Source organism: Stegostoma tigrinum, chromosome 39 (assembly GCF_030684315.1).
Source record: "Stegostoma tigrinum isolate sSteTig4 chromosome 39, sSteTig4.hap1, whole genome shotgun sequence".
Taxonomy (NCBI): domain Eukaryota; kingdom Metazoa; phylum Chordata; class Chondrichthyes; order Orectolobiformes; family Stegostomatidae; genus Stegostoma; species Stegostoma tigrinum.
The window spans coordinates 17,267,516-17,285,337 of record NC_081392.1 but is presented as its reverse complement, the minus strand read 5'-3'; the positions used below and the strand labels follow the sequence as shown (position 1 = coordinate 17,285,337).

General features: G+C 42.0%; 1 protein-coding gene across 9 annotated transcripts in view; it reads right to left on the bottom strand.

The window, feature by feature from the left end:
• pak4 (p21 protein (Cdc42/Rac)-activated kinase 4) overlaps positions 1 to 17,822 on the bottom strand; it is a 131,968-nt gene that overhangs the window by 22,337 nt on the left and 91,809 nt on the right. The window lies entirely within an intron of this gene.

The window sequence follows — 17,822 nt, the reverse complement described above, 5'->3', positions numbered from 1 at the left end:
CAAACAATTTTTATTCATTAATTGATCCAAATGTCTTTTGAATGTTGTAACTGTGCCCGCATCCACCACTTCCTGTGGCAATTCATTCCACACACGAACCACTCTGCCCCTCATGTTCTTTTTAAATTTTTCTCCCAACACCTTAAAAATACGTCCCCTAGTTTTGAACTTCCTCAACCTAGGAAAAAGATTCTTTTCATTTACCTTATCTATGCCCCTCGTGATTTTATAAATCTCTACAAGGTCATCCCTCAACCTCCTATGCTCCAGTCAATAAAGTCCCTGGTTATTATTATATCTCAAACCCTCCCATTCACAGCAACATCCTGATAAATCTTTTCTGAACCCCCTTCAGTTTAATAATATACATCCTATAAAGGACAACCTGAACAGCACAACGTTCTGTACAACCTCAACATGATGTAATGAAGCTGCAAATGTCCACAGCTCATTGGGTCAAATTCCTACTTCAGGATTAGGAAGTCATGGGTTTAAGGCTCACCTGACAGATATAAGCAGATAATCTCACGGTGCAGTGATGTATGGGGAAAGAAAAGCAAAATACAGTGCAGAGCAGGTGTCATATCAGACCCAAAATATTAACTCCTGGTCCTCTCTCCAGAAGTGCTACCAGACTGCAGTTTCCCCAATACTTTCTGCTTTTAAATATTGAAGGAAGGTTGCATTGTTGGAAGTGTTATGTTCAAGAGGAAATTGGATGAAGTGCTAAAATGAGATTGGCGTTTTCAGGTCTAAGCATTTGAATAGCAGAACAATATTCTGATGTTAGGGCCAATATTCCTCCTTAAACTCACTCACTGAAGCTCTCATGGCTGTGGAAACAACTGTTTCCATGCTGTATGACTCTATGACTGTACCCAAGTCAGCATGTTGATTTGAACCTCTAGATAAGAAATGGAGTTTCAATTTGCCACTGAATAGCTTCTGTGTAATCTGAGCATATAACCCCTAGAAAAATGGAACAGATACAGAAAAAATATCAAACACTAACTTTGGAACCCTGCAACAAACCATGGAGCTGTTCCAGCAAAGGTGTTAATAATAATTGAACTAGCATGCTATTGTATACAGTGCTCCTTAGGCTGAACCATTTAAAATCCACAACTTGCACTTTGAATCCGTTCAATGGAAGCTTTAAAAAAAAAATGCCCAAATGCATTTAAAGTAACCGCCAGCAGAAATGAATTGAAGCATTTAGCAAAATTCATAGAATGTAATGTAGAGACGATGTGTCAGGTGAATGGATCCCACCCTGTGCTTTTCTTGCTGAATCCCGGATTGCAATCCCAGCATCCTATTTGGATGCATCGTTACATGGTTTGGCAACTGCTCTTCACAAGACCACAAGAAACTACAGAGTGTCTCGAACACAGCCCAGTCCATCACGCAAACCAGCCTTCCATCCACTGACTCCATCTATACTTCCCATTGCATTGGGAAGGCAACTAATATAGTAAAAGACCCATCCCACCCTGGTCATACACTATTCCATCAGGCAGAAAATATTAAAATTTTTACACACGTACAAGTAGATTCAAGAACATCCTCTTCCCTGCTGTCATTGTACTTCTGAACAGAACTCTCAAAAATTTTAAATTTTATGTTGTAGGGGTGCCAGTGTTGGACTGGGGTGGACAAGGACAAAAATCACACATCACCAGGCCATAGTCCAACAGGTTTATTCGATGATACAAGCTTTTGGAGTCATGATCCTTCTGCAGCCGTAACATTTGTGTTCTTCGCTCTGCTCTATCAACCTAATGCGCTTTGTATGGTATGAGCTGCCTGCACTGAACTCAAAACTTTTCACTCTTTCTTGTTTCACAGTCTGTTTCCATGTTGTATGACTCTACAGTCCAACCAGACCATGCCAAACATAATCCCACGCCATATCCCTCCAAACCTTTCCTACTCATGTGGCTATCAAAATGTCTTTTAAATGTTCTAACAGTGCCCACATTCACTACTTCCTCAGGAAGTCCATTCACATGCGAACCACCCTCACGGTAAAAAGTTTGTCCCTCATCTTTTTTAAAAGCTCTCTTCTCACCTTAAAAATCGTGCTTAGTCTTGAAATCCCCTGTCCTAGGGAAAAGGCAACTACCATTAACCCCAGCTATACGCTTCAATTTTATGAACTTCTACAAGATCACCTTTCAACCTCCTACGCTCCAGTGGAAAAAGTTCCAGCCTTTCTTTATAACTCAAACCTTCCATACCTGGCAACATTCAGGCAAATCTCTTCTGAACCCCCTCCAGCTTAATACTATCCTTCCTATAACTGGGAGACCAGAACAGGACACAGTATTCCATGAGACACCTCACCAAACGTCCTGTACAACCTCAACGTAATGTCCCAATTCCTATACTCAAAAGGACTGAGCAATGTAGAGAAGTGTGATAAGTGCCTTTATAACACAGCTATCGATATGTGGAGCAAACTTTGAAGAATTATGTACCTGCATCCCTAGGTCTCCGTTTACAACACTATCCAAGGCTCTACCATTAATTGTATAAGCCCTACCCCTGTTTGTTTTATCACGTGACAATAACAAATTAGATCAGTTATTCTTATGAACTCGATCTAGACCACTGTTTCTTTGATTTGCACTTTAAAACATTGGAGAGCAGAGGGAACTCAAGGCTGGTTGTGTTGCAGGTAGGACCACAGGGACAATGCCTTGTTTCTTGGCAAGAGAAGAAGGAAAATGGAGGAGATGCCTATCGTGGAGGATATGCCTATAGTGAAGGAGAGGGGGAAGACAGAGCAGAAAGGACAGCAGAAAAGGGAAACAAAATGTTATATACTCATTTACAATCTCAGTTCATTTCAAGTTAATCTTCAGTGATATGTTGTCGAGCCATTCATATATCCACTTACCCCCACTTCAGATCAGGCCTTGTGACACTCCTCCAAGATACATTCATCCACCAGTAACTGTATAGAAACAGGTCAGGCTGCCCAATACACCAGGCTGTTCTACATGAGCTTCCTGCCACCTTATTTCATCCAACACTGACATAACCCGTTTATTTTTAGCACATGTACTTGGTTTCCAGCAGCAGGCCTGACATTCTATTTTTTCTCTCCCAGAGGATAGAGAAAATAAAGTTCCTTCTGAATTGCCGAGTGGATTGATCAGTGACTATCTATTAATGGCTCCTGGGCTCTGGTTTCCTCCATGAGGAGAAACATCTTCCCTGCTATCAACCCAATCAAAACCCTTCATAATTTATAACAGGCCAATCAGACACTCTTCAGCCTTTTCCTTCTTAGACAAGAGAGCCCCATCCAATCTACCTTTTCCTGGTGATTACATCTTCTGAGTTCTGGAATTTCATACAGTATGCTGGGCTGGTGTTAGTTGTAAGTGGTTCAAGTGCATAACTTTTTTCCGTATACATTCGTGAGATGAGGGTGTCCCTGGCCAGGTGACATTTATTGCACATCCTGCAGTTAAGCACATTGCTATGGGTCTGGAGTCACATGTCAGCCAGATCAGGTGAGGATGGCAGTTTCCTTCCCTAAAAGGACATCTGTGAACCAGATGGGTTTTTCCTGACAATCGGCAAAGGATTCATGGCCATCATTTGACTTTTAATTCCAGATATTTATTGAAATCAAATTCTACCACCTGCTGAGGTGGGATTCGAACCCAGGTCCCTCGAACATTATCCGGGTCTCTGGATTGACAGTCCAGTTATAATACTACTAGGCCATTACCTCCCCTAAAATTGATTTTATTTCCACTATCCAGACTCTGTGGAATTTGAATCCACATCCACAGTAGAATAACCTGGTATTCCAGATTACCAGTCCATTGACATTACCACTACACCACGCCTCCCCCATCCCAACTGTGCATTACGAACAGCAAGAGGAGTCAGTGAGGAGACTTGTACAGCAGCATTCCAACGCATCTGTAGAGGAGTCTAAATGTGGGCAATAGGAATATCAGATGGGCTACTTACCAATCTCTGGGCCATACAAATGTCCGTTACATACCAGATTTAATGACACATGGGTACTCAATCCTATATCAGCAGCAAAAGTGTAGAATATAACTGATGTGTTCTCTGTACAACTTAAACACTTGCTCAAATGACCTGGAGGAGAATGTGGAACGTGCTCGCACAGGAAGTAGTTGATACAAAATTTTACAGATACACTCAGATGAATTTACATAAACACAAGGGAGAAAAGAATGGAAGGGTTACAGTAGGTAGCTGGGGAATGGGGATGAAAGGAGGAGTTAAATGAAGACAGACAGAAAAAGGCTTCTGGGGAGCTTAATCATCAGTGTTGACCAATTTTTTTAGGCCGAATGACCAACTTCAGTGCTGCCTGAACTTTGTACAAATCCAGATATGCTTCAAAAGCTTCATGCCTATAATGTGGTACAGTTCCAAAGGAAGAGCGTAGTGGCTTACAGAGGAGACCGCTTGTGTCAGTACAAAAAATTAACGGTACCACTATTTCCTCAATCAACACCAAAGTTAACTGCCAATTATCCACAGTGATCTGAGAGACCCTGATATGCACCAAGAGGTACTTGCCTGTGTAGCAATGTCTGTACATCCAAAAACAATCTACTGAAGATGAAACATTTTTTGAGACATACTGAGGGATGACAGGGTACAGTGCTCTCAAAATGTACTTCTTCCCAACAGAGGTGCCGACAAGAAATCACTTGATAATCAAAGTGCAAGGACAGGACACAGAAAATCAACGCTGCACAATTTACAGAGGAACCAAAATGCCTGGGCTGTCCGTTCACAAATGCAAGGGATCATTTATTTTTATTCACTGATAAAAGCAATGACTGGTTGGCCAGGTCACTGCAGTAAAATGTTATGGGTCTGTTGCTGAACATTGTGGGAGACATATTAGATACACCCAGAAACCGAACTGCTTTTTTTTCTTTACTCATTCAGGGGATGAAGGCATCACTGGCTAGGCACCATTTATCGTCCACCCCTAATCCCCAGTGGGCAGTTAAGAGTCAACCACGTTGCTGTGAGTCACATGTAGGCCAGGCCAGGTAAGGAGGGCAGTTTCCTTCCCTAAAAGGACATTAGTGAACCAGATGGGTTTTTCCTACAATCGACAATGGGTTTGCAGTCATCAGATTCATAATTCCAAATATTTACTGAATTCAAATTCCATCATCTACTGTGGCGGGATTCGAACCCAGGTACTGGGAACGTTTTCGGAATTAACAGTCCAGCAATAATGCCACTAGGCCATTGCCTTTTCTGTATGACATGTTTGCTGTTGAACTAATGAATCGCACTTCAGTGAAGAATCAAATGGCCTTGTATCTCAACTGTGCTGTTGAATTTAACGTGAAATTGATTTAGTATGACATTCACTCAATGTTCTGTACCATATCTGATTCATTGACAACACAACAGCAGCATCAGTTACTGCTCCCAAAGGGGCACACAGGATATTTTACTGATAGTCATTTGTCCTCACAAATCACAAGTTACTAGCACCAAATAACGACTGGTGTATGATGAAGCCAAGGAAGAGAAGTTATTAACGGGATTGGCTGCAGAGGGCAGCAGTTGTTTCAATTTCAATTTTTGTTGCAAGAAATGAACAAGTGCTCTGCGCTTACGCCCTGTTCATGTTGACAGAATGAAACATGTGGGAATTCTACGAGTAGGAAAGGATAAGGGTGATGAATATTGGTCAAGTAAATAACTTACAACATAAATTAGATGCAATGAATACAAGAGCGTCCCAGAATGGACCCTCTCCTCCTTTATCTCAATGTATTGCGTCTGCATCCACAATGGTATCTATTCCCCTTCTTAGATCCTAAGCTAAAGTGCATTTTATTTCATCTCTGCATACTTAATGTCTAATCTGAGTCCCAAATGTCACTCTTAATGCTGGTACCATAATGACATGCCCAAAAAAAAATTTCAAATAGAAATTTAATTTGTGAATTGTTTATTTCATTATTTGTTAATGAGATTTGGGGATCACTGGCTAGGCCTGAATTCATTGCCCATCCCTAAGAGTCAACCATAATACTGTGGTCACATGTATACCACTGACTTATCTGTGGAATTCCCTGCCCACTGAAGCAGTTTAGGTTACCTCCTTTGTTATCTTTAAGGCAAAGATAGATTTGTGAGCAGTAAAATAATTATGGTTAGTGGGCAGGTAAGTGGAGCTGAGTCCATGAAGAGATCACCATGATCTTAGTGAATTGCAGAACAGTCGCAATCGGCCATATTGGCCTACTCCTGCTCCTATTTCTTATGCTCTTGCAATACTAACAAACAATTTGAATCACCTCTGACAGTGCAGCACTCCCTTGGTAACTCAATGGGAGTGTCAGCCTAGGCTCTGTATACAAGTCTGATACAGCAGGGCTTGAAACTCAACCTTCTGGGTCAGATGTGAAAGCTACACGCTCAGCCCCAGCATTTTGCTGACAGACTTCAACTGCTGACAACAATCTCAGGAGATTTCAGATGGATTTCCTAGACATTAAGTATGCAAAGATGAAATAAAATACACTTTAGCTTAGGATCTAAGAAGGGGAATAGATACGGAATAGATACCATTGTGGATGCAGACGCAATACATTGAAGTAGAGGAGGAGAGGGTCCATTCTGGGACCCTCTGGTCAGGGAATGAACTTTGCAGGTCAAAAATTAGCAAATTTACTTTTTATTTGTAATCTCAGAAATCTTGATCAATATTCCTGGCAAACTGGCCACTGCTTCTTAAATGAGAATTTCGACTCACCGTACTTAGTATCTCAATGTTTTAGAGAGGAAAATAAAATCATATTTAAACAGGGAAAAGATTAATGTATGCAGTAAGTGCACTGTATACAGTAGAAATGCCTGAAGCAAAAAGTGAACAGTACTTCTTGCTTAGCTATTAGAAGGGATGAAAGAATACCTGTTATGTAACGATGATTTTGTACACACTTATGCACACTCAGGTGTAAACTAGGATAGACAGGCCATGGTCAGAGACAGCGTCACTCAGGCTTCAGAAGCACAATGTGGGAAACAGTGAGAAACTGGCCACTCTACAGAAATAACCACAGCTCAGAAACAATGCAGTGGATCCTGCTCCCACCAGCCTGTCATTGACTCTCGACTCTCAGCCAAATACATGCAAAGGTAGATTCCGTCCACTTCTTGCTATCCAAATCAGTGGTCTCTAAGCTCAATGGAACATGATGGGAACAGTAGTCGAAGGAAGAATAAATCAGATTGGGGGAGGGCCTGTACAGTCAACAGAGAGAGACAGCAGCTAAGACTGGGCCCATTTAAACATTGCTACCCCATTTAAACTTGCTCTGATTGGGGTTTTATTTAATTCATGATCCTTGCTAACTTATTTTAGGTGGCTGTCATTCATAGATTTCTTTGAGCCATTACTGTAAGTGCAGTGCTTTTTTTTAAACACCGTTCTGGCTGTACCCAACATGCTAAAGCATTTGCAATTCAGCATAAACGATGTTATCACTTTTTAAACTGATAAATTAATTACCCATTGCAGCTGCAGTTGTGTTCTTGGCACAGCTAAAGTCTGGCAATAAAATGCAAATGAATGACACTTTTGATGAGTTGTGGGATTGAGTCTCTACCCCCTGCCCCTTCACCAGAATTGCAAAGGGTCAGTGGGTGGCCTCTCCTCTCACTATCATTGTCCTCTCTACTCCAAGGACCATGGTCACTGCAACAGGAATTCAAAAGGAAACAGTTCTCTAACTGAACTCCCAACCCAACACATGCAAAAGCCTGTGGTCTTCAGCTCCTGTCAAAAACTGCTTTGAAGATATTTTAACTTACATTCACTCAATGATCTGCAGCCTGATTCTTTGACAACACAACTGCTAAAATTCATAGGGCCAAGACAAATTTTTGTACTGTGTTAAGATAATATCTTAAGGAAAAAATATTATGATTTCAGTGCTGTGTTGTTTATATAAACCCGCTCAAAACCTACTTTAGCCAACATTCCAAGATAATAAAGTGTGAAGTTGGATGAACACAGCAGGCCAAGCAGCATCTCAGGAGCACAAAAGCTGACGTTTCGGGCCTAGACCCTTCATCTGATGAAGGGTCTAGGCCCGAAACGTCAGCTTTTGTGCTCCTGAGATGCTGCTTGGCCTGCTGTGTTCATCCAGCTCCACACTTTGTTATCTTGGATTCTCCAGCATCTGCAGTTCCCATTATCTCTTAGCCGACATTCCTAGTCATTTGTGAACCTTTTGTCTTACACATTAAATAATGCCCATTCTGACTTTTGTTCTTTTAAAACTTCACAGCATTTCAGATGCACATTCGACTGATTAAACTGCTACTTCCTTTGTAAACTTCACAGTGACCCCATTATACACGATAGCAACTTCAGTTAGGTTGGATACGGAGGGGGACAGCACGGCTGGACATAGCAGGTAATGAGAAGTGAATTTAGCTCGGTTTCTCAAGTAAGGTGCCCAAATCCCTGCTGAGTTTGCCCTGCAAAGGCAGAGGCATCCAGTTGGCTTTCCAGATAAGGACAGGCTGCGGGTGCTCAGAGCTGCTGGCCGATTGGTAATACTATCTTAAACTGATGCCCTAGCAAAATTAAAATACACGGGTCATAAGAGGCAAACTCTCCACTGGTTGGGGTCATACCTGGCACATGGGAAAATGGTTGTGGTTGCTGGTAGTCAGTCATCTCAGCTCCACGACATCTCGGGGTAGTGTCCTAGACCCAACCATCTCTAGCTGCTTCAACACGAATGGTCCCTTCCACGTAAGGTGAGAATTGAGATGTTTGCTGATGATCGCACAATGTTCATCACCATTTGTGACTCCTCAGATACTGAAGCGGTTCATGTTCAAATGCAGTAAGATCTGGATAATATCCAGGCTCGTGCTGACAAGTGGCAAGTAATGTTTGCGCCGCACAAATGCCAGGCTATGACCATCTCCAATAAGAGATAAAATCTGCCCTTTTTGTTTTATTTGTTCATGGGATGACGGCGTCGCTGGCCAGGCCAGCATTTATTGCCCATCCCTAATTGCCCAGAGGGCAGTTAACAGTCAACTAAGTTGCTATAGGTCTGGAGTCACATATAGGCCAGACCAGGTAAGGATGGCAGTTTCCTTCCCTAAAAGGTCTTTAGTGAACCAGATGGGTTTTTCCTGACAATTGACAATGGATTCATGGTCATCATTAGATTCTTAATTCCAGATTTTATTTTTAAAAACTTGAATTCAAATTCCACCATCTGCTGTGGTAGGATTTGAACCCAAGTCCCCAGAAAGTTATCTGGGTCTCTGGATTAACAGTCCAGCAACAATACCACCAGGCCATCGCCCCTCCCTTGACATTACTATCACTGAATCCCCCACTATCAATATCCTGGGGGTTACGATTGACCAGAAACACAACTGGATTCACCACATAAACACAGTGGTTACAGGAGCAGGTCAGAGGCTAGGGAAACTGTGTTGAGTAACTCACCTCCTGGCTCCCCCCAAAGCCTGCCCTACCATCTAAGAGGCACAAGTCAGGAGTGTGATGGAATATTCCCACTTACCTGGATGGGGGAAGCTCCAACAACACAAACAGCTTGACACCATCCAGGACAAAGCAGCCTGTTCAACTGGCACGACATCCTCAAAACCTCCGCTCCCTCCACCATCGATACTCGGGTGAAGCGGTGTGTACCATTTACAAGATGCACTGCAGAAATTCCCCTTAGACTACACCTTCCAAACCCATGACCACTTTCAGCTAAAAGGACAATGGCAGCAGATACATGGGAACACCTCCACCACCAAGTTCCCGTCCGAGCCACTCACCATCCTGACTTGGAAATATACCACCTTTGCTTTACTATCACTGGGTCAAAATCCTGGAATTCACTCCCTAACAGCATAGTGGGGCAACATACAGCGCACACTGACTGCAGCACTTCAGGAAGGCAGCTCACCCCTACCTTCTCAAAAGCAGCAAACGTTCACGAGCCAGCAACACAGATGAATAAAAATAAAGCCTTTGTTGCGTCATTGAATGAGATCATGGTTGATCTAAGACTTAATTTCACGCCCCTCTGCCCTTTTGGCTAACAGTAATGAATCTCAGTTATATTCATCTCAATAGAACAGTAGAGCACAGTTCAGGCCCTTCGGCCCTCGATGTTGTGCTGAACTTTAGCCCTAAACCTAACGTCTATTTAACCTCCACCACAACCTTATTGATCTAACATCAACTCTCGCTTGCAGGTAAGTGTCTCCAGGACACCCAAGGCAAGTAAAGAGGTGTTGTCCTTTCTGAAGGAGGCAAACTAGATGCTATTCATGGAAGGTAGTCCATATAATAAAAATAATTACATCTAATAAGGAATTCAAGAGTAACTTCTTCACCCAGACAGAATGGTAAGAATGTGGAACTCATTACTGTAGCTGGTAGTCAAGGTAATTAGCACCAGTACATGTTAAAGGGGAAGCCACTACAGCACACAAGTGAGAAAGGATTCAAAGAGAATGTTAATTAGGTTGGATGAAATCAGTTGCAAAATGCTGATGACAAATGTTGCCTCCGGTAATTATAGGCACTACATCATTGAGATTGAAGTTAAAGGATCGATCAGACAGGTAGAGGAAAGGAGAATAAGGAATATGGCGATAGGATGGGCATGTGGGATTAAGGCAGAAACAGGATAAGCAGTATTGTAATTCCTGGTAATTAAACTTTCCAGTTCTGCAGCAAAACTGCAATGCTTTGATGACACGTAATGCTTGGGTTAATATGTGGCTGCTTACCTGGGACTGTTAAAATTGCACACTTAGAGGGGACGTTGAAAGTAAATTTACCTTTTTTGTACAAAATTGGGAATTGGGATATTTATCCGTCAGACAAAACCAAGGAACAAGAGGTGGCTATTCAAGACATCAAGCCTGATTCCACTATTCAATTCAATCAGGGCTCATGTGCATCTTAACTTCTTCAGCTCATTTTGTAACTCTGAACGTTCTTACCAAACAACAACTCATTAATTTCACTCTGAAATTTTCAGCTGACCTTCTCTCCGCCCCAAGTCTCAACAGATTTGTTGGAAGTAGGGAGAAATGAATAGATAACTAAGTTATGATAGCAAAACACTGGTGAGAACCGTTTATGCATGCAAATACAATCATTAGATTAAGGCTGACACGCATGTATTTCCAGCAGGTCACAGCTGCACTGGAAAGAGAATCCGGATTCAGGGAGTTATGAAAATCCATGTCATATTGCATTCTATTAAGTACACACAGCTTTATTCAGTGATGAAAGGTGCCTAAATTAGGACAGAATTTCAGAATGCGATACCCAAAAGACCAGTAAAAACACTTGACAAACACGTAATAAAAACATAATTTAACCAATTCAATCACAATAAAGGCAGTGGCTTTAATTATGGAGAATAGTAGTTCCTTTGTACATTACAGGCAAGCCTTTCTATTTACATAGAAATACATGCAATTACCAAATCAGGAGCACTCCTGCATTTATCTCATGGGGCCCACTCAGTTACCGTGACCCAGGGACTACAGGCAGTAGCACAGTATTTTATTCAGTATGCAATGAGCTAACTTGTAGTTAATCTGCAGGTGGGTTCACACAGCACAACGGACAAAGGTTTGGATAATTTGGACAGGTTCAAGTATGAGCAGATCATGATTAAGCACTGAGTCTCAGTCATAAAATCAGATGGCACGGAAACTGACCCTTGGGTCAACCATGTTCCCAACCTAAACTAGTCCCACCTGCCTGCGCTTGACCCATTTCCCTCCAAACCTTTCCTTTCATGAACTAATCCAAATGTCTTTTAAATGTTGTAACTGTACTTGCATCAATCATTTCCTCTAGCAGTACATTCCACACATGAACCACCGTGTAAAAAAAAAAGTCCCTCACGTCCTTTTTAAATCTTCCTCCTCTCACCTTAAAAATATGTCCCCTGCTTTTGAACTCCCCCACTCTGGGGGAAAAAGACCTTTCTCATTCACCTTATGTATGCCCATTGTGATTTTATAAACCTCCAAAAAGGTCATCCCTCAACCTCCTACACTCTAGTGAAAGAACGTCCTAGCCTTTCTAGTCTATTTGTGTACTTCACACCCTCCATTCCTGGCAACATCATGGTAAATCTTCGCCGAACCCTACCCAGTTTAATAACATCCTTCCTATAACAGGTGGACCAGAATTACACACAGTGCTCCAGAAGAGGCCTGACCAATGTCCTACAATACCTCAACATGATGTCTCAAATCCTATACACAAAGGTCTGAGCAATGAAGGCAAATGTGCTGAACACCTTCTTAACCAGCCTGTCTACATATGATACAAATTTCAACGAACTATGTACATGAACTACTAGGTCTCTGTTCTACAACACTATCTAAGGCTCTACTTTTAATTGTATAAGTCCTGCCTTAATTTGTTTTACCAAAATGTAATAGCTCACATTTACCCAAATTAAATTCCATCTGCCACTCCTCAGCTCATTGTCTCAATTGATCGAGTTCTCTTTGTAATCTCAGATGACCTTCACCATCCACTGTAGCACCAATTTTTGTGTGATCCGTAATCGTGCTAACCATGCCTCCTGTACGCTCATCTAAATAGTTTATGTAAATAAAGGTGGACACAGCACCAATCCCTATGGAACACTGCTGGCACAGGCCTCCAGTCTGAAAAACACCCCTACCGCCATCACCAGCCTCTGTTTCCTACCATCAAGCCAATTTTGCATCCAAATGGCAGTCACCCAGAATCCCATGTGATCTAACTTTACTAATTAGTCTACCATGCGAAACCTTGTCAAAGTCCAAGTAAACAACATTTACTGCTCTGCCCTCAATCCTTTTGGTTACTTCATTAAAAGGAACTCAAAAAATTTGTAAGACAGGACTTTCCTCGCATGAAACCATGCTGACTATCCCTAATCAATCCTGGACTCTCCAAATGCACGTAAATCCTATCTTTCAGAATCACCTCCAACAACTTACCCATCACCGATGTCAGACTCACAGGTCTACTGTTTCCAGGCTTCTCCTTACAGCCTTTCTTAAACAATGGCACAACATTAGCCATCCTCCAGTACGTCACACCTGTGCTTATCGTGGATACAAATATTTCTGCTACAGGCTCCACAATTTCCTCCTTAACTTCCCACAACATCCTGGGATACACTTGATCAGGGCCTGCAGATTTATCTACCTTTATGGTTTGCAAGACCTCCAGCACTTCCCTCTTCTGACATATCAATGGTTTTGAAAACTGTTCACATATATCTCCATGTTTTCTAGCCTCATTTCTTTCTCAACAGTAAACATTGATGCAAAATGTTCATTTAATATGTTTCCCATATCCTGAGGTTCAACACAAAGATGGCCTCGTTGATCTTTAAGGGGCCCTACTCACCCTAGCTTCTCTTTTGCTCTTAAATTTACTTGTAGAAACTCTTTGGATTATCATTAAACTTATCTGCCAAGGCTATCTCATACCCCCTCTCTGCCTTCTGGATTTACTTCTTAAGAATGCCTTTACACTCTTTATATTCTTCAACAGATTCAGTTGATCCCAATTGCTTATACTAATATATGATTCCTTTTTTATCCTTGACTAGAACCGAAGTATCTTTATTCATCCATTATTCCCTAATCTTACCAACCTTATCTTTCACTTTAACAGGAACATACTGACTCTAAACTCGTTAGCACACTTTTGAAGGCCTTCTACTTATCAGATGTCCCAAGTCCCCTACAAACAGTCTAGTCCAATCAATGTTTTAACATGCTTGTCTAATACCCTTAAAATTTGCCTTACTCCAATTAAAAATTTTAACTTTTATAGAGGACTTATCCTTTTAACTATTTTAAAGAAAATAGTAATATGATCACCAGACCCAAATTGTTCCCCTAACACTTCAGTCACTTGCCCTGCCTTATTTCTCAAAATGAGACCTGGTTTTACAGTAGTAAAAATTTTGACAAAGAAAATTTTCTTGAAACACATTTAACAAATTTTCCACCGTCAAAACCTTTAACATTATGACAATCCCAGGCAATGTTTTGAAAATAAATCCCCCCTACTATTTCAACCTTATTATTCTCACAGATCATAGAATCCCTACAGTGTGCAAGCAGGCCATTTGGCCCACTGAGTCCACCCAAACCAACCTCCCTGCCCTGTCCTGAAAACCTGTATTTCCCATGGCTAATACACCTAGCCTGCACATCCCTGGATATTATGGGCAATTTAGCATGACCAATCCACCTAACCTTCACATCTTTGGACTGTAGGAGAAAACAAGAGCACCTGGAGGAAACACATGCAGACACGGGAGAACATGCAATTTGCGCACACAGTCATCCGAAACTGGGATCGAACCTGGGTAGCTGGCGCTATGAGGCAGCAGTGCTAATCACTGAGCCACCATGCCACCCTAAATCATTCAAAAATGCACAGAATCAATGAAGTGGCATCCCATGACCACAAATCGAACCCAGGCTATAGCAGCAAGAACACAGAATCTCAATCAGTAGAAGACCAGGGAAAGCAGGCAAATTTTCAACAATCCCACTGTTTTTTTGAGAGAGATAACTGTTGCTGGTTTAACCTGGTGGTTACTGTGGCTCAGGTGAGAGACAAGTTCAAGTAGGTGGGACTTTCCTGGTGACCTCAGTCATAGAACATTACAGCACAGTACAGGCCCTTCGACCCTTGATGTTGTGCCGACCTGTCATACCTATCTCAAGCCCATCTAACCTACACTATTCCATGTACGTCCATATGCTTATCCAATGACGACTTAAATGTACCTAAAGTTGGCGAATCTACTATCGTTGCAGGCAAAGCGTTCCATTCCCTTACTACTCTCTGAGTAAAGAAACTACCTCTGACATCTGTCCTATATCTTTCACCCCCTCAATTTAAAGCTATGCCCCCTCGTGCTCGCCGTCACCATCCTAGGAAAAAGGCTCTCCCTATCCAACCCTCTGATTATTTTATATGTTTCAATTAAGTCACCTCTCAACCTTCTTCTCTCTAATGAAAACAGCCTCAAGTCCCTCAGCCTTTCCTCGTAAGGCCTTCCCTCCATACCAGGCAACACCCTAGTAAATCTCCTCTGCACCTCTTCCAAAGCTTCCACATCCTTCTTATAATGCGGTGACCAGAATTGTACGCAATACTCCAAGTGCGGCCGCACCAGAGTTTTGTACAGCTTCACCATAACCTCTTGGTTCCGGAACTCGATCCCTCTATTAATAAAAGCTAAAACACTGTATATGCCTTCTTAACTGCCCTGTCAACCTGGGTGGCAACTTTCAAGGATCTGTGTACATGGACACCGAGATCTCTCTGCTCGTCTACACTACTAAGAATCTTACCATTAGCCCTGTACTTTGCCTTCCGGTTACTCCTACCAAAGTGCATCACCTCACACTTGTCTGCATTGAACTCCATTTGCCACCTCTCAGCCCAGCTCTGCAGCTTATCTATGTCTCTCTGCAACCTACAGCATCCTTCGTCACCATCCACAACTCCACCGACCTTAGTGTCGTCTGCAAATTTACTAACCCATCCTTCTACGCCCTCATCCAGGTCATTTATAAAAATGACAAACAGCAGTGGACCCAACACTGACCCTTGCGGTACACCACTAGTAACTGGTCTCCAGGATGAACATTTCCCATCAACTACCACCCTCTCTTATTTCAGCAAGCCAATTTCCGATCCAAACTGCTATATCTCCCACAATTCCATTCCTTCGCATTTTGTACAATAGCCTATTGTGGGGAACTTTATCGAACGCCTTGCTGAAATCCATATACACCACATCAACCGGTTTACTCTCATCTACCTGTTCGGTCACCTTCTCAAAGAACTACATACAGGAATTGAAGCCATGCTGCTGGTGACACACTACATCGCTAACTAGCTGTCCAGCCAATTGAGCTAACTAAGGAGGGGCTATATTTGAGACCTCTCTACATACTTGCTTTTCAATATCCCCCTGTTCATTGGGGACCTACAGCACAATTTCATCAAGGAGGTCATTCCTCTCTAATTTCAACTTCACTAAAGGAAATATGTCAGAAATATCTTCCCTAATTACAGTAGCAATCAAAAATGGCACTCCTCCTCCTCTCTTGCCTCTCTTTCTATCCTTCCTACATCCCGCAACTGAGCTGCCAGTCCTGCCTTCTCTCCACCAAGTTTCTGTAATAGTTATGACACTCCAGTCCTCCATTCCCATATATGTCCTGAGTTTATACTTTATCTGTAAGACTTCTTGCACTGTAAGGATTAAATTGCATTTACTTCAGAGTTACTTCATTCTCTGACTTGTTTGTGTCTGACTTTTCCAACTAGCTTGCCCTATTCTGATTCAGAACTATCCTCATCTTTCTACTTCCACGGTTACTTAGGAAGTCTCCACCCCACCCCTCTACAAGTTTACAGGCTCCTAAAATGGAATTAGCAAATTGCTCTGTCTGCATATTGATCCCTTTCCAGTTCAGGTGAAACCTATCCTTTTTGTACAGATCTTTTCTGTTCCAGAAGAGATTGCAATAATCCAAAAACTCAATCCCTGCAAATTGTACCACCTCTTCTGCCACTGATTTATTTCCCCTATCCTTTTATTTCTTCCTTCATGAGAACTTGGCACTGGAGGTAAATCAGAGGTTATTATTTAGATATTCTATTTCTTAACCTTCTACCTAAGCTGTTCACTCCACAAAACCTTAACCCCTAACTACGTCATTTCTACCAATGTGTACAACCACCTCCGGCTTCTCACTCCCCGTATCTGATAACACGCTTCAAACATTTTGAGATGTCCTTCACCCTGGCACGAGGAAAGCAACATACTATTCTAGATTCATGTTCGGTGCAACAGAGTTGCCTATGCCCCCATAACAATTATTCTTTTAAATTTTGACAAACCCTATTTAACAGAAGATTCATTCTTAGTGCCCATGATCTGACTACCACTTCTATCTTATCTGACAGGCTCTTTCAAAAGGTACCCAGAAATGGAATATCCATTTGAGAGAGGAAAAGCTGCAGGAGACAATGTTCCAGCTCACAACTAAAGCAAGGCCATTCAGGTGAGGAACAAGGGAGCTGTAGCATTAGTGGTGAACAGGTACAGAGAACAGGAGAAACAGAAGCAAAAGATGGATTTAGGCCAAATTTTCACTATATCGTATTTTAAAAAGTCTCTGAAATTCTTTCAGAGATAGTAGTAACTGCAGATGCTGGAGAATCTGAAATAACAAGGTGTCGAGCTGGATGAACACAGCAGGCCAAGCAGACCCGAGACCCTTCTTCGAGGCCAAAACGTCAGCTTTCCTGCTCCTCTGATGCTGCTTGGCCTGCTGTGTTCACACAGCTCTACACCTTGTTATCTCCACAATTCTTTATAGTTTCATATAGATTATCAACCAATAGCTATATGGTGCCGCTAACGTAATAAACAGCTTCAAAGCACCTCACAGGGGCTACATAAAGGGATATTAGGTCAGATGTGTAAAACTCGCTCAAAAAAGGTGACAGCTTTTACGCAGTGTCTTAAAGGACGAAAATAATGGGGAAAACATCAAGGAGGTGGGTGTTGGACTTTACGCGTTGCTGTTTATAATGGGTCAGAGAAATGCAAGCCCAGCCAGGATTTGCTACCCATCCATTTTACTAGGTGCAAATTTAATGGCCTACAGATGCCTTCCATTTTACCTTGATGTTATGGCTCAGTTTCTACAACCTTGATGCC